This window comes from Euprymna scolopes, chromosome 1 (genome assembly GCF_053919585.1).
Source record: "Euprymna scolopes isolate OS-2025 chromosome 1, ASM5391958v1, whole genome shotgun sequence".
Classification (NCBI taxonomy): Eukaryota; Metazoa; Mollusca; class Cephalopoda; order Sepiida; family Sepiolidae; genus Euprymna; species Euprymna scolopes.
The window spans coordinates 103,466,302-103,484,245 of NC_136482.1; the positions used below are offsets into that span (position 1 = coordinate 103,466,302).

Consider the following 17,944-nt stretch of genomic DNA (forward strand, 5'->3'; position numbering starts at 1 on the left):
TGGTCAATACAGAAAAAGAAAAAAAAATGATAAAAATGAAACAAAAACAAAAACAGTGGTAATTGATGGTTTCCTGATGCTTGCAGGAACTTTCCTGAGCTGACGTTTCAATCATCTTAGGCACTTGTACAAATTGACCAGAGTTGTATCCTCGATAACATATCTCTTTCCATTTTCTCTCATCGTACACTGAATTAGTAATAACGGAGAAATCTAATTTGCACAGGAAATTTGTGCCAGCTTTTTGCCAATAATTTTTCTCGTCCACCTTGATTTGTTCTTTAAACAAATTGCTGATTTGTAAATTATGCATCGTGAAACATACAGCAGCCAAAATATCAGAATTAATTCGAATGAAGTAAAAAAAAAAAAAAAAAAAAAAAAAGAAAAAAGAATTCCTTTGGGCAAGCAATATTATATACGATTTTTTTTTTTTTTTTTTTTTTCGGAAAACATGGCAGTACGAGATATTATCCACATTTTTTTTTTCAAAAGTCTTAATTTTGGTTGTAGGTTTCTATGAATATGATTATAAGTGTTTTAAATTTCAGTTTATACAGATTCTACACATCTCTATTCTCGTCTGAATTCTTTCTTCCTTTTTTCATTTCATATCTTGAACTTTGTGGTAGTTTTTGAGAAATGTATATTTGTCTCTGATGAGTTGTTCAGTGTTTTACGAGGGAAATATCTACCATTATTGAACAAAGCATATGTAAGATACAATATAATGAAAATTTAGGTGTCTGCCTAAATAAAAAAATAGATATATGAAAAATTAGAAAAACAAAACACGAACAAAATTTATGAGGATAAACCGATTTCATCTTTTGGCATTTGGAATGAAAACTAATGATTATGTATGTGTGTGTGTGTGTGTGTGTGTGTATATATATATATATATATATATATATATATACACACACACACATAATCATTATATATATATATATATATAGATATTATTTTTAAAATATAATTATCCACTGACACGTGTTTTGTCGTCTACAACTCATCAGAGTGGCTGAATCTAGCGAGATTCGAAATTGGAACCCCAGGGTAACGAGCCTGACCTCTTTACCTGCTGGTCCATCTCACCGACAGTTAGGATATATCGCAATTTATTTAGATGTTATTTGTTTTTGCGATACGTTTTGAATGAATTCAATTTATGAAAGTGCATTTTTACATAAATGCGAGTTGGGAAACATTTTCCCTTTAATCAATTTAGTACCCCCACATGGGGAGCGGTACATATATTATTTTTAAAATATAATTATCCACTGACACGTGTTTCGTCGTCTATGACTCATCAGAGTGGCTGAATCTAGCGAGATTCGAAGTCGGGACCCCAGGATAATGAGCCTAACTTCTTTACCTGCTGGTCCATCTCGCCGACAGTTAGGATATATCACAATTTATTTAGATTTTATTTGTTTTTGTTTTTGTGATTCGTAAATTGAATTCATTCAAAACGTAAGTGCATTTTTACCTAAATGCGAGTTGGGAATAATTTTCCCTTTAACCAATTTGGTACCCCCACATGGGGAGCGGTATATATATATATGTGGCTGAATCGGGATCCCAATTTCGAATCTCGCTTACTTTCGTAAATTGAATTCATTCAAAATGTATCGCAAAAACAAACAAATATATATATATATATATATATATATATATATATATATATATATATGTAGTGAGTGGACGATTCCAATACCATTCCGATTCTGTTCTAAATACCTGATTTTGATATAATTATAGATTCCAATTTAAACGTGCCCAATATTTAATTAGAAATTTGTTGCTTAAAAAATAATTTCTGTAAAACTGTGTGTCAAGTCCATATTTATTTTGGCAAAACGTAAAATGTACACTGGGGGTGAAGGGGTATATTACATGAGTAAATCCTTGCAAATATTTTCATCAAGTGTTTTCCTTGTAATTGATTGAAAGTTGTGAGGCACATTAGGATTTACATTTCTTTAAAAACAAAGTTGATTTTCTAAGTTCGTTCTTAATGCTATTTGAATTTTTTTCATGAACAATTGAAAATAATCAACGATTGATATGCACAATAAGACGGTGTAGAAAGAGAATAGTTTACAAAGTTCTGCTTTCCATCAAAAATACTTTTCTAAATAATAATGTTACTATTTAGAAAATCATTTTTGATATGGAAATGGCGGGAGGGGGGCTGTTAACTATGCTGTGACTTCCCTCTGTCAAAGAATGTTAATATTTGTATCCTAGCCATAAAAATATGTAGTTTTAGCAATAATATACATTCATACGTTTTTTTGTTTTTTTACAAAGTCACTCGAGTATAAGGGTTCACGAGTGTACAGTAGTTAATGGGACACTATCGTAATAATCGTTGGTAGTGGAAATTTGGTAAATTGGATTACTAAAGGGGACGGCTCATCAAGAACTTGTTTGCATTGGACTTGAAGATGACCATATTGTAGTCAGCTGGAAAGCAGGGAAACTGAAGAGAGTTCCACAGGCGTGCAGTTCTAAGAAAAAAGCTTTGTTCATAGAATCTATGTTTAGGTTTAGGCACAGATAAAGAGTAGAAGAAATTATTGATAGTGGTTTCAACTAGACGAGTGTTTTTCATGAAAGTTTGGCAAGGAGGGACCATGGATTGGAGTTCAGACGTCACCATTTCGTCTAGTGATTGCTACACAAATAAGTTTCTTTTCATAAAGAAAGCGGACACAAGGACACACTCGCTGAAAGTTTTCATAAATGCTTTCATTTGGAGAAAAGTGACACAGGAGAGAGGGAGACCAATGCTCTCTTAGCTAATTATTTTCTTCTTAATTTTCTAACTCAATTAAAATGACTGACACACACAGACAGACATTAAAGCAACATTCCACTTAGATTATTTCTACATTATTGGCAGTGTCTCACTTGCACAGCTTCCATAGAGACTGATCTTAAAAACAGTTTTCTCTCCGCTCAAAAACATGTAATTCTTCATCTGTTGTTCGACCTCTACCCCCCTGCCACAACTTTACGCCACCTGTCTCTGGCAATAATTCTTTTTGCAGATTATGGTTATGAAGACATGCACTAAAGTTGGCCCTTGTCAAAATTCACACTTGTTAACTTTATAACTACTGACATGGGATCTATAACATGTAACATCATTTTGGTTGACGAAGTGAGTGAAATTCAGTTGAGAGAAAAGTTTGTTCAGTTTTAGTTATATGATTGGCGGTTAAACTTGCCGAGACAAAAGCAATAAGTTAAACTGAAATAATCAAGTTCCAAGTTTGCATGACAAGAAAGTTAAGCAAAAGCTGGATTGAAAAGAAATATATAAAAGTTTGGACCGTGTTGGATTTTGAAACGTTGCTCCATTGAGTGATGTTGACAGCAAATGAATTTGTTTACTGATAGTTAGAGACGGAGACGTAGAAGACGATGTAGAAGGAGACGTAGAAAGAGGAGGAGACGTAGAAAGAGGAGGAGACGTAGAAAGAGGAGGAGACGTAGAAAGAGAAAAAACTGGCATCTCACAAGGCAAAATCTATTTACCGTATATTTCGACGTATAAGACGTAATTTGTTAAAATAAATCATCTTTAAACACCAATATTTCATAAGATACCGGGTGTTGTAATCTCTACCCTAGGCTAAAGAACATGGTTTTGTGATTTAGCAGTCGTCTTATACAACCGATATATGATAAATATATTAAAATTCGCTCCAATTTTGTACCTCGTCTTGTCTGACGGTCGCCTTATATGCCGAAATATACGGTAATTCATGCTACAAAAAGCAAGCATTTTGTACATTGAAAACGGCTACTTTTATATATATTGATATAGTAATAACGTCTTTTCTTTTTGATTAGCGTCTGCATGAGAATATCCTAAGCCTGTTCATGTTCATACATAAGTTATCACGTTTTACACACATTAATGAAAAAGTGTGATTGGTGATTAATCTTATGTCGCTAGATTTATCTATAAGAGAAAATAAAATTCTGACTATACCATCTTAAAATGAATTGTTCCCAAATCAAATTACGTCAATCTTGCCGACTAAAACAGTCCATTTTAAAAATATTTTCAAAAGTGACATTCGTTTTATTGATTTGATAAAAAAAAAATGAATTGACATATATTTTTATAAAATATTTGTTTTAAAAAGAATTCAAATGCTACAAGTTTAAACAATTAGATAAATGAAAAATCAAACGTGCTTTATTTAAAGAATATTTAGCTGACAATACAATATTATTTTTAACAGTAAAAACACCATGAAATTCCTAAGGAGTCCCACTAGTATTATATATACATATGTACTAGCTGGCAGCCCGGTGGTGTCCGGTCATACAATACGCTTAAATATGATATTTTAGTTTATATAGATTGCGTACGTATTATTATAGAATCAATCTTCTGTTGATTATTCTATATTACGACAAATAATTTGTCTGGTGGACTAATTCGAAAGAAAAAAGATAATTTCACTCATCAAATTCCGATTGTGTTTGTTTACAATATCACGTCAGCTGATATTTGTGCTTGACGATGAACGCCCTGGAAAATTCACTTTTGATTAATGTTTAGTTTCAAAATATGCAAATAAAGAAATGATTTGTGACTATTTTAAATGGTAACTCCTTTTATTGTGAATTGAACTCATTAATAAGAAAAAATTAGAATAAAATGGCGAGGTACACCAGGGTTTCAACAGGGGATCCTTCGACCTGTAGTTAAATGCTCTACCACTAAGCTTTATCTGCAGATTATAATAAATCTGCTTTTTTTAAGAAGAAATGATTTGCTGAAAGTTTATTATCTCCCTTGCTGGTGTAGCATAAAATATTCCCCTGTAAAAATTATTCTGTGTGAAATTTGCAAAAGATAGGCTCTGAGACAGCTGAGCCTATGAGAAAAGAACTCGCACACAGTGACTATATATATATATATATATATATATATATATTAGTGCAAATTTGAATGATTATCTATTGAAAAATTAACCATTGGTATTTACAGATTTCTATTTCATTCATCATCTTGTGATTAGTAATTCGCAGCTTCTGAAAGTTTGGTAGCTGATTTTTAAGAAGCCATGTTTTGATTCTTGGGACATGTTTTATTATAGACAAGAAACCAAAAACGTGGTCAAAAAACAAATAGATAACAAATAAATGTTACCGAAGGCAAGATAATTTACTCTACTTACCTGGATGAGTTTTTAGATATTTCAACTTAACTTTAAAGCATTTATTAAGTTGAGCATGTAAGTACTGCCGAGCACTCAAGTTAAAATGACAAGAAATACGATGCTAAAAATTCGAAAATAAAATAATGGTAGAAATCCAAATAAATATCACCATGGCATTTATTGGATGAATGTCTATCAGCATTTTGTTTTATTTTCTAGTTTTGAGTGATTCTTGAGACTTCAAAAGGTTGCAGCTTCATGTTTGCCATCCTTGTTGTTGTTTTAACTTAAGCGCCACTTGCATTTCAAACTTAATAAGTGCTTTAATTTAAGTTAAATCATCAAAAACTTATTCAGGTTTGTTGTCCATACTAAACCATGTCCACTTTTTTATTGAATCGTTTTCTTTGTCTGGTAAATGTTTTGATGTATTTTTGTCAAATTAATACCATAAATGCTGCACAGACACCACCTTGGTTGAACATGAAAATTCTTATCTAAGATCTTATTCTCATAACGTTTTAACTAATGCAACCACTGACTTTATGCAGGTACATCTCGTCAAACTCTGGAATCTCTATGGAATTTCGAACAGAAATCTTTACTAAATCCATGAGAGTAGCTTTTTCTTGTTCCTTATGGACACATGGTACAATGAATATATCATAATAATCAGTCCTAAGTAACAGTTTTCTGGAGGTTGATGGTGTAAGATGATCTGCTGACCGCTGTCAACGATCATCAACCCAAACGTTTGTGTGCCATAATTTTTCATTCATCTTCATCTCTCTGGTCAAGTCGTCTATCTCACTGACAATCGCCAAGGGCACAACCGCTGGTTTACAAATATACAAAAACAAAATGCAGACTCAGAAAAGAAAACAAACTGCATGATTTAGTTGTGCTTTTGATATGCATGCAATACCGTCACAGAAAAGAAACCCCAAAACGCTAGCATACACATCTTAGTAAAGTTTCAATGTAGAAGTAATCAGATACTTTATCTGTCAAGGTCATCATTGTCGTTCGATTGATCAGGTCATCTGATTGTGTTCTTGACCCGATCTGCTGGTCTCCTCCCCCAAGCTGCAAAAACTGCCTCAAATAACTCTGACTACAAAAATATATTAACTTATGACCGGAAATCCTAAATGTCTCATCTGTCTCAGATCGATTAATAACCAAAAATTAGTCACCTCCTCATCCACTTCAAGCTGACTACACATCTTACTTTCGATCATCTTTCATTTTTGGTGAATCATTTCCTCACATTGTCCACGGTCTTCACTCGGTCCATTGTAGTACAATGATTCAATTATTTTTCCTTTAATCTTTTTCATAAATCTATCTCCATGGCATTTAATTTTATATATATATGTATATTATTTTTACTCATAAATATCATTAGAAAAGGATGGTGTGACCTATCTTACATCAAAATTGTGAATAAAGTAAGATCACATTTAATGAATAATGTTAAAGAAATAGTTTCTGTATTAAATAAACAAAAAAAAAAATGCTAAATAGTAACTAAGGCTATGACAACAGAATATTCTTATTGTTTTGACTCTCGAGTATATATCCGACACAGACAATCAACCGAAAACCATCACTCATATATATATTTATATATATATATATATATATATATATATATATATATATATATATATATATAAAGATATCAACGGACACGCACTTCATAGTCAAAACAATGAAAAGAATATGCTGTTGTCATAGCCCTAATAATAACCAACCAACGAAAGAAGCACATTTTGAAATATTGAATAAGTTATTATCTTAGTATATTTCATGTAAACACTTACGAATTTTATCTTCTCACCAGACTGGCTTGTTCTTAAAAGAAGTCAGTGATATTCTCTTATCTCTTTCCATTCCATATCCACACACCACTGCTTCTTATCTTTTGGTGGGGTTTTGTTCACCCAACTTACCCTATTCCACATCGTAGTACCCACCAAACGAACACCATGTCACACCCACCCATCCAAAATTTTGTTTTAACATATCATCACATGTGGTAGACATATTTCTTGAAAAAAAAAAAATAAATAAATAAAAAATAACTCATTATAAGAGACGGCAGATGATCATAGCCTGCTTAATAACTTTAATAACTATATAGTTTCTTTACAAATGTGTGTGTGTGTGTGTGTGTGTGTGTGTGTGTGTGTGTGTGTGTGTGTGTGTGTGTGTGTAAAATAAGTATTAATACAAGGTTATATGATTTGGAACTAATCATTTACATGAGATTCCAAGAATTCAACATAAACAAATTTGTGTACGATCATTTCCGCGACGATATCGAATTTTATTGAAATCAGCTCTCCTCGTCAGCATGGGGATTTTACACCAAATAAAGTGTAACCTTACAGCATCAAGACCATTGCAAAGACATCATGAAGTTATACAGCAAATACAAAAGTAGAATGGCAATAACAAGGAATTTCACCCATTTTTACAACTGAATTATAAAAACGATACCTTATTAGACACAGTAAGGGATGTATTGGTTGTTTACAATAAAATATACAATACAATAACAACTCCAGAAATTACAGAATTTGACCAGAAGGATTATATCCTATACAAACAATTTGGCTACATAATTGTAGCTATAACCTTGTAAAGACTAAACTTCTTCAGGCAAAGTTGTTAGTATGAAAACAAAAAGAATAAATTTTCTAAAAGCTTATGAAACAGATGACCATATGATAGAATCATATTTATGTTTTTAACTTTTTGCTATCAGACATATTTGCTTTACATAAATATTAACCTATTTATTTCTCATAATTTAATGTATACCGAGATTGTATGTGAGAATACATCTTTTACATCAACTACTTACATTGTTGTTTTACTGAAATGATTTAAGCAGCAGTCGTCAACTTTGATGTCATTCAACATATGTACCCCTTTCTTCCTGGTTAAGTTTATTTCTCCCCCACCCCCTATTATATATAGACTTTTGCTGTTACTCCTTTTAAAACAAGACAAACTAGATGAATTTATTTATCACAAACATTTTTTCATTAGATTTTTAACTTCAATTATTTGGAAAAATAAAAATTCTTTACAATCGCAGGCATGAATTTGATTAAACATTCTTTGGCATATCTTTGAATACTTTTGAAAAATGTTTGCATTTTTATTTTCTTTTCCATTTGTGTTCTCTTAGAATTATCATATTCTTTTTAAGACCTATTCCTTCATGCCCAAATTGACTTTTATATTTATGATAAAGCTGTATCGTGTTCAAGTTATTATTCCATTTTAGGATATTTTTAGAAAAAAACTTCCATGTATTTTATTAAGTAAATAATAAGTTACTTCATGTATCAACCTTTGTCGTCAGATGAAAAAAAGATATTACACCTAAGAAATTTGAAACCAAAAGTTTAGTTATACTAATCTTAAAAAGAAAAAGAAAAAGAAAAAGAAAAAAAAGAAAACAAATCTTATCTACACTCTCTGTAATAGCCTTGGCTTCGCGAGAAATATTAATAGATCAATTTTACTCTTTTCTTCTCCTGTATGTTCGTTTTAACTAGGCAGAGAGAAAGAGACAGAAATTATTACTTAATACAGATTTCATTGTATGTGTGAAACAAAAATTTACATAACCGCAAAAAATAGATTTGTAATTTTGTGCAGATGTCCGGTGCATGTAAAAATAGTAATATTTTGGTATGGGTATGTGTGTAATATATATATATATATATATTATATATATATAAAACAAATATGCCAAATACTTCTGGCCAGAGCAGAGTCGGGTCAGCTAGTGCATGCATGTATTATTTTTGAACTAGCAGAGTTACCCGGTGTTGTCAGGGCTATATAATAAAAACGAAAATGAAGTAGCGTTTGACTACACTTACTAAATGATTTTTGTTTTAATTTAATTGTTTTTACTGTATAATAATTTATATTAGTTGAAAAACAAAAAATCCACTGATGCCGGCCCACTCCTACAAATTCGGATTAGGGACATGTGAGCAAAAAAACCAAAAAAGTTTTAAGTGGTTTTAAAAAATATATTTATGATTTATGTATTTGGTCATAGCAATAGTCATACCATGATGTTGCAAATTTATGTACTTAAGATATCCGTGAGCTGAAGTGACTCACACAGTTGTTGAAATCATTTAGAAAGAAACGACTTTATGTGACCCCCCCCCCCACCATCTGATTCTGCCGTCTTTAAGGTAGAAAAAAAAATGAATAGTTCCCATCTTTTTAGATTTCAAAAGTTTTAGCGAAACAAACAAACACACATACACACACTAACAGGCAACTCTCCTTTATATATTAGACTAGCATGGATACTCGGCATTACCCGAGTCGACATGAAGTTCAGTTTGGACACCTGCTATACTAAGGATATTGAGCACTTTCATTGATACTCTCACAACAATTTCGAAAAATAAAAGAACGGATAAAAACACAAAGATGTAATTGCCCAAAATAGTATGCGAAAACTTCCCCACCAGATATTTTGGTAGAAGCGATACAAAGAGAAGCTATTCTCCGGATATTGAGCACTTTTTGTTGCCCATGTACTGGAATTCCCCACCCACAAAAAATAAATGAATCAAAACAACTTTTCTTAGAATCAAAATAGCAGGGAGTTCCCGTGCGACTGAAAAAAATAAAATGAAAAAAGAAACATGAAAGAGGGGGAAGAAGGACAAAAAATTACAGGCAAACACATTTGCCCACACACCCACGAGTGCTTATGACGTTATAAATAAGCTTTTTAAATAGTTTTAGTCAATTACGGGTGCATGACTTGCGAAAACAGCGATGCGAAAAAGAACCCCCTTCCAAAAACTGTTCCAGCTGACCACCACGGAATTAATCTTTTTCTAATTTTTATATATTATGCATCCAGGGCATTACTCTTTCAGTTGGTACTGGTTTCTACCCGGTCGGATGTAGCTGACAACAGTTTTTAGTTGACACATACACACATCTTTCCTTTGTATAATAGATAAGAGATGTTAGGGCCTTATTAATACACTAAAGAGGGGAGGGGGGTTGCCTGGCTTCAAAATACGCTTAAATATATTTTAATGCATGCAGATTTCATATTTATCATTACAAAGCCAATTCTTTAGTCAATATTATGTATACATAGTACTGATTTCAAAAGGGTCTAAAAAAAATCAGCTAGAATTGAAACCAAAACATTTAGAGCATTCGCTTTCCCTACCATTTGACCTAACCGACAGATAGATAAAAAAAAAAAATTTAATTAAATGACTTCAAGCTATGATTGAATTTGTGTATGCGTAAAACTAACATAAATGCGTCGGCAAGTTGAAATAAGCATTTTGCATTTCAACTTGCCAACATATTTCTGTACACCTTATTCATCCATCCACACAAAGATTTTACTCTTTATAAACCATCCTTGGTGTATGATTACTATTTCCTGTTTAATTTCAATGGTGTGTGACCAGTAGTTTAGGAGTTTATCGGTTAAACACACACACACACACACACACACACACACACATACCTACATCTGTTTATTTATATAGATTAATAAATATATATATATATATATATATATTATTGATATATATGAATATATATATATATATATATAAAACAAAAATATATATCTTACGTAAGACAGTATATTAATACTGTATTAATGTAGAGAGTGATTTTGGCAATGAAGCGTTGCTATTTGTCTGCCAGAAGTGATAAGTGGCAATTTTCACTTATTTCCTTCTTTAATTCCTTCCTGGCCAAAAACCAAAAAAAAAAAAAAAAAAAAAAAAAAGGTGAGCAGAACTGCATCATTATTTCTATGTCACTATCTTGACAGTTAAGAAACTGACAACCACAAAAGATAGCCGTGAGAATAAAAAACACACACAAATATTAGTACTATTGTACCAACAATCAAGTGAGGATACATCAAGGAATGCGCTTCAAAATGACTAGCGGGGGTACCCGGCGTTGCCCGGGTGTTTGGAGGTGTGTGTTGGTGTGTGTGTGTGGGGGGGTAGATCAAAACAACTCTGTTAAAAAAAAAAAAAAAACGTTGGTCGAGTGTTTGGAGGTGTAAAAGAAAAAAAAAAAGTTTTAGTAGAAAACCTTTGACGTGGAGGTGGAAAGGAAATGGAAAAAAAACCCTGCGACCTAAACATCTCGACCACGGGAACAGATGAATTGCTAAGTGTATTAAGTTGATGTTTATAAACCGATATTAACAGGTGCGAGAACGTCAAGTTGCGTGATGTTTGGCCTAGTTTTGTGCTGGAAACCAGTTTATGTTTTTCCCCGCTACGCGGCGATCAAAAAATATCTTGAAAATAGCTTGTAAAAGCCGGGTAAATTAAAGATAGCTGCGACCAGAGTTCCTTAGTCGTAGATATTATTTAGACAGTATATAAAAAAATTTTAAGATGGAGCGAACAACCGAGAATACAGCCAAAAAAGCCTTTTGTAGACATACAGAAAAAGCGAACACACATACATACATACATTTTCGCTTAAGACGGTTAAGCAGAAAGTAAGGTTTTCAAATGGTTTGATCATTTGTGATGTAGGGATTTCATTTATTAAGTTTATGTAATTATTTATCTCGAATATTCCTCTGCGATATTCTTAGTGATTTTCTCTGAACCACCCATGTAAAACCGAGTCTACTCACCATCTTAGATTTCATTTTATTTCTATACTCTAATCTGCTCAGACGAATGGATAATCACAAACGTAGTTGAATATAAATATTTTATGAACTCAACTTTACTGACCGGTTTGTGTTAATCTATTATTATACTAAATATGAGTTCACCATCGTTTGTTCCCCTTTGTTCCTACATATTTTAACACCACAAAATACATGCTAAAATATACTTTAGTTCTGGGAATGAGTTGTGGTTGAAAATGAAATAATGTTTCAGCTGTTCTAATCAGTCATAATTTGTTTTAAATGAATCAATCAACCATTTCTCCTTCTTAATTATTTATGTAGAATATATTGTAATCACGGTGATACACCAATTCTCGTTAGATTACCGAAGTTAAGCAACACTGAGCCTGGCCAGTACCACATGAGTGACCATTTAGGAAATCCAAGTGTTGCACGCAGAAGATCGTTAGCACTTCTGATAGCTGCGCGATCTTGCTCTGCCGTTGGATCAAGTTGGTTGGGACCAGCGAGTGAGGTTAGATTTGTGCAAACCAGTTTCACTTTAAACAAATTTCCAGCGCGAGTCATTCATCATCCCTAGGATGATCAGATGGTCATTGTCGTTCTGACGGATGAACCACTTTCCTATGAAAAATATTTTAATATATGTTTGGGAGTACAGAATTTTATAATAGCTAAATACAGATCAAATTCTAACATAATAAAAAATAAATAAAAAAGTGAAAGAGCCACCTGACCAGTTTCGCACCTTGCTCAAAACTAAATCGCAATATAATTCCAATTTAAAAATAAAAAATAAATAAATGGAAATATGGTGGGGAGGGAGGTCACAAAAAAAAAGCGAGCGGAAAAAAATTTTAAGCAGGAAAAGAATCGAATAGAAACCGCATTAAGTCCTAAAAGATCTTTTCTGCTTGCAAAGAGATTGTCTAAAGGACTTAATATATGATTTCTAGAATTTTCAGTCACTCATTATTTCATCTGAAATTCTAGAAACCATTTATATATGTATTAAGTCCTTTAGACCATCTAATTTGTAAGCAAAAGGTAAATCTTTTAAGACAATGTGATTTCTAATTGATTCTTTTCCTGCTTATTTTTTTTTTTTGCACCCTAACTTTTTGTGTGTGTCCTCCACCATATTTCTATTGCATATTTTTTTTTCTTTAAATCGTAATAATATCTCGATTTAGCTTTGTTGAGCAAGGTGCAAAACCAGTCGGCTGGCTCTTACGTTTTTTAAATTCCTTATGTTAGAATTTGGTCTATAATAAGCTATTATATAAGAATAATAGTTCTATAGGTTTAAAAAAGAAAAATCTTGCAGAATTTTTAATTTGGATGGCAATTGATGTATTTTCAAGTCAGTTTTTGTTACCTTTACTTTATATATCATTTTAAAGAGCGTTTTTAAATTACAATCGTTTTAAAACAATTATGTGTCCTTTTCAGAACGTTGAATAGAAGATGGTAAAAAAAGCAAAATGTCACAATTTTATTGTTTCAATTAAAGCTTGACCGAAAAAATGTTGAAATAGCTTGTGATATCAACAAAGCGTTTGGTCCAGGAATCACTTACTGAACACAGCACAATGGTGGTTTAAGAAATTTTGTGGCAGCGACGAGTCTTGAAGATAATGAGCGTAGTGGTTGGCCATTGGATGTTGACAATTAAGAGCCTTAGTCGAAGCCTATCCACGCACAACTGTTTGAGAACTTGCTTCTGAATTAGATGTAATGTATACAATGATTTCCCACCACTTGAGAGATTGGAAATACAAAACAACTTGATAAATGAGTGCCTCACGAACTGAACAACCAAAAGAAATGCCGTTATGAAATGTCATCTTCCCTTCTTTTATACAAGAATGACCTATTTCTCAACCAGGTTATGACTTGCGATGAGAAGTGAGTTCTTTATGACAACCGGCGATGCTCAGCTCAGTGGTTAGATGCCGACGAAGCTCCACGACACTTCCTGAAGCCAGCATTGCACCAAAAAATGGTCATGCTGACTGTTTGGTGGTTTGCGACTGGTTTCATTCATTAGAAAATGCTCGACCGCACATTGCTAAACTGACCCTGCAGAAGTTGAACAAAACTGCCTCATCCGCCATACTCTCCAGACCTCTAACCTACCACTTTTTCAAGCATCTCGACAAGTTTCTGTGTGAGAAATGCTTAAAAAACCTAAGCAATATCAAAAACGCCTTCAGCAACTTAGTCGTCACCAGAACAGAAGATTTTTATGTTACTGGCATAAATGCATTTGTTTTGCATTGGCAAAAGCGTATTGATTCTGATGGTGCTTATTACGATCAATAAATTTTTGTTTTGATATGTGCAGCTGAATGCAAAAGTTAAAAACTGCAAGAACTTTCTTGTCAACCTGATAACAGAAAGGACAACATAAAATATATATCGATATTATATTAGTCTGTTTTCTTTTTGTTATTTTGTTTTTTTTTAACTATCTAAAAAATTGAGATGTTACCATCTTCTCGCCTGATATACCTATATTTTTTCTTTTCTTAATCTCTCTCTGTCTTTTTGTATATTCCTCTCCTCTGTTAATATTATTCTTTTACCTCACCCCTACTCCTTATCTACCCTACCCTTTCTTTTCCATTCTTTTTTTTCTTTTCTCTCGCCTTTCTTTCCTATATTAGCTTTCCTTCATTATTTTATATTTATTATCCTCTTCTAATTTTAGATCTTATATAAACTAAATTTTAAATTATTTCATTCTATTTTTTTTTTTTTGTTGCACTGCTCTTTTCAGATTGGCAGAAATATTTACTAATGACAAGGACTTTATTCATCCCTTACAAAATCTTTTCGATATTTTTTTTTTTTTTGATCACTCATTATTATTAACTAACTTTATGAACTTCACTGAAATACATTACCCCTTGAGTTTCAGATTTTTTATGGAATATAACTTTATTGATTATTTGATTCTTTGGATTTCTGAGACTTTAATTTTTTAAAATTTCATTGAAGATACTCTTTAGTTCACAAAAAAAGCTATATATCTCCCCAAAACCTCTGGCCTTTATGCAGAGGAGACTAACACTTGCTGCTATGGTTTAAAATGATCTGAAATAACGGCAAGGGGAGACTTAATTCCAAATATTTCTTATTATATCTCCTCTCTTTTGGAAATAGGGTACGATTATGAATATCTCCAGTCTCAAATAATCTTTATACACTGTAAAATTTACTTTATATATGAAAACCAAAGAGGGGAGATATAACATACAAGAAATATTTGGAATCAGGTCTCCCCTTTCTATTATTTCAGATCATTTGAAGTCATAGCAGCAAGTTTTAGTCTCCCCCCCCCTCCACCAAGGCCAGAGGTTTTGGGGAAATATCAAGATATTTTGTAATTCATATGCAAAATTAAGAAAACAAATGACTATGATTGAAACATTTTATTGCTGTAAAACAAAAAAACAAACAAAAAAAAAACAAAAATAGGCTCTGGATGATGGATAATCCCCTTAATATGCAACCTTAAGGGGAAACGTAACATAGCCCACTACACAATTAAGGTCATTAGCTTTCCAACGAGCCTTCATTTGTTAAATTCTAATCAATATTTGCTAAGATTTGGAACTTAGAAAATTGCCAAAAAAGGTGGTACATATATATATATATATATATATATATATATATATATATATATATATATATATATATATATAGAGAGAGAGAGAGAGAGAGATATGGATATATCTATACTGGTGGTCCAATTGACTATTGAAATTTTCATATCTTTGGTTCTATAGGACAAAACTACATGAAAATTTGCAGGCTTTTTGAGGATTAGAATACTATTCTGTTATTAACATTTTATGACAATTGATAAAAAAAAGTATATTTTCAAACCAATAAAATATGCCCAAATTTGCCAACATTTGTATATATAGTATCCTGGCAGGTTAGCTTCAGTTTTGCTGTTTTAATTGTCTCCCCTGTGGCTTTTTTTTTCACATTTATGCTAACCAGTCATACATATCTTTTACTAATTTTATCTTCCACTGAAAAGAACTTCTCTCTGAAAATCCATGGGTTATGGATAAGATTTTTTTTCTTGATTTTTATTTCTTGTTTGAATATTTGATGGATTAATAAATATTGTGATTTATTCAATTTATATTTTCATCAATTTTCTTGTTTTTTAATTGCTTTATCTAGTTTATTGCGCTTTTTATTATCTTCATAGGTTCTAATATAAAGATAATATTTATCTTTGTAGTTTTATTTTAATGAATGAATTTATTTATATATTAGACTTTTAGGCCCGTTAAAAATAGGAAAAGTTATAACCTGTTGACTTAGAATTAGTGCTTTATGTCAAATTGATGATTGAATATGATTAAATTTGTGCTCATTTTTTCATTAAATACTAGTACCCCCTAGTAATCCTAGTAACCCCTGTGTATCAAATGGATACCAGAATACTTAGTTCGCAGCAACTTATAATAAAAAAAGATCCATACACAATTTCATTCAGGTCGGTACAGCAGTTTCCAAGAAAGGGTTGAATGGATAGACAAAGAGAAATATAATATAGATAAGAGGGAAAAAATCTCAAAATCAGAACAGAACCGAATTAAGAAAGCAGATCTTCAAACAAAATGGTAAATATCTTTTGTAATATATATATATATATATATATATATATATATATAAATCTACAATATAAAGCTGAACGTGTGTGTGTGTGTGTCTGGTCACGAATAGGCTCCTATATGGTTGACTATTTTAAAAAACTGATTACATATAATGATAGAAGATGTATCAAGGATCAGGAATGGGTATGTTTGATCTGGCAGAAGAGTGGTTCATAAAAATTGTGGGGTCTGCGTTCGTGCCTGGCCCCCAAAGTATGGAAATAAAAAAAATGAAAAAAAAAAAACGTTTACAAGGATTTTTGATGTACAAAAGAATACTTTGATAAGAATGTTTCAACTTAAATAGGGATGGTATAATAAAATTTTGGGGTCTGCGTTCGCGCCTGTACTCAATGGAAATATGGCACAAACTTTTCATATCTATTTGCGTAAGTATACTTTGATAATTATGTTTCACTTTGAAGAAATATGGTATAATAAAATTATGGTGTGTTCGTTCGTGCCTGACCTCCATAGAATGTAAATATGTCACAAAGTTTAACAAGGTTTTTTAAAAGGAGTGAGGGACCACAATAACTCCTTAACTTTAATCTTAATTCACGTAAGCTTTTATTTATTTTTTGAATCGAATCATATTGTGTCGAATAAATTCACCTCATAAATTCGCGTTCTTATTAAAGTGAAAGCCAAAAAAAAAAAGTTGGAACTCTCGACACAAATTTTGCATAACTTTTTTTTTTTCCTTCTCCACTTACACGTGGCACTCTTTTGAAAATAGATAAATAGATAAAAAATAAGAACGTTACTTGTTATCGTGTCAAAAGAAGGAAAAAATCCTGCTCACGTGATCACGTGTCTTTTTATACTTTTTAAAAACATTTACATAACCTTTTTATTTATATATATCTGCTTAAGCTTTTTTGTCAGTGTGCTAGAAGGAATTCAGTTGATTACAACCCTTTCTGCATATTCTTTGCATTACAATAGTACAACCCTGAATCCGATGGCGTAATACTACACCGTTCAATACTATAAAACTGAAACGGAGCTGTTCTGCTTGAAAAGGGCGCCATTTTCTTCTTATTCATATTTATATCGATTCTTTGCTTTAAAAAACTAAACTACGTGTTTACTTTTTTAATATTTCATTTTGCTGTTTCGGATTATTTTACTAAAGCAAGTAAAGCTTCATTACTTTTAAAAACTGTTTTTGTTTCTTTGTGTTTTGATATTTCGTCGATATTATTTAGTAAGAGTGTTTAGCAGAAAAGCCAACAAACGACTACCTGAAAAACTAAATATACAAGAAATAAATGTTACTATAGTCAATAAAAATTCAGTTCATGTTTCCTTTTGTTTTTAAATAGTTTTTAATGCTCTTTACTTGAAATAATTTCAGCGAACAGAAATTA

The 17,944-nt window shown here is 31.8% G+C and overlaps 1 protein-coding gene across 3 annotated transcripts in view; it reads right to left on the reverse strand.

Moving 5' to 3' along the window:
- The window catches only part of LOC145262964 (CUE domain-containing protein 1-like), a 399,693-nt gene that overhangs the window by 203,530 nt on the left and 178,219 nt on the right, over positions 1-17,944 (reverse strand). The window lies entirely within an intron of this gene.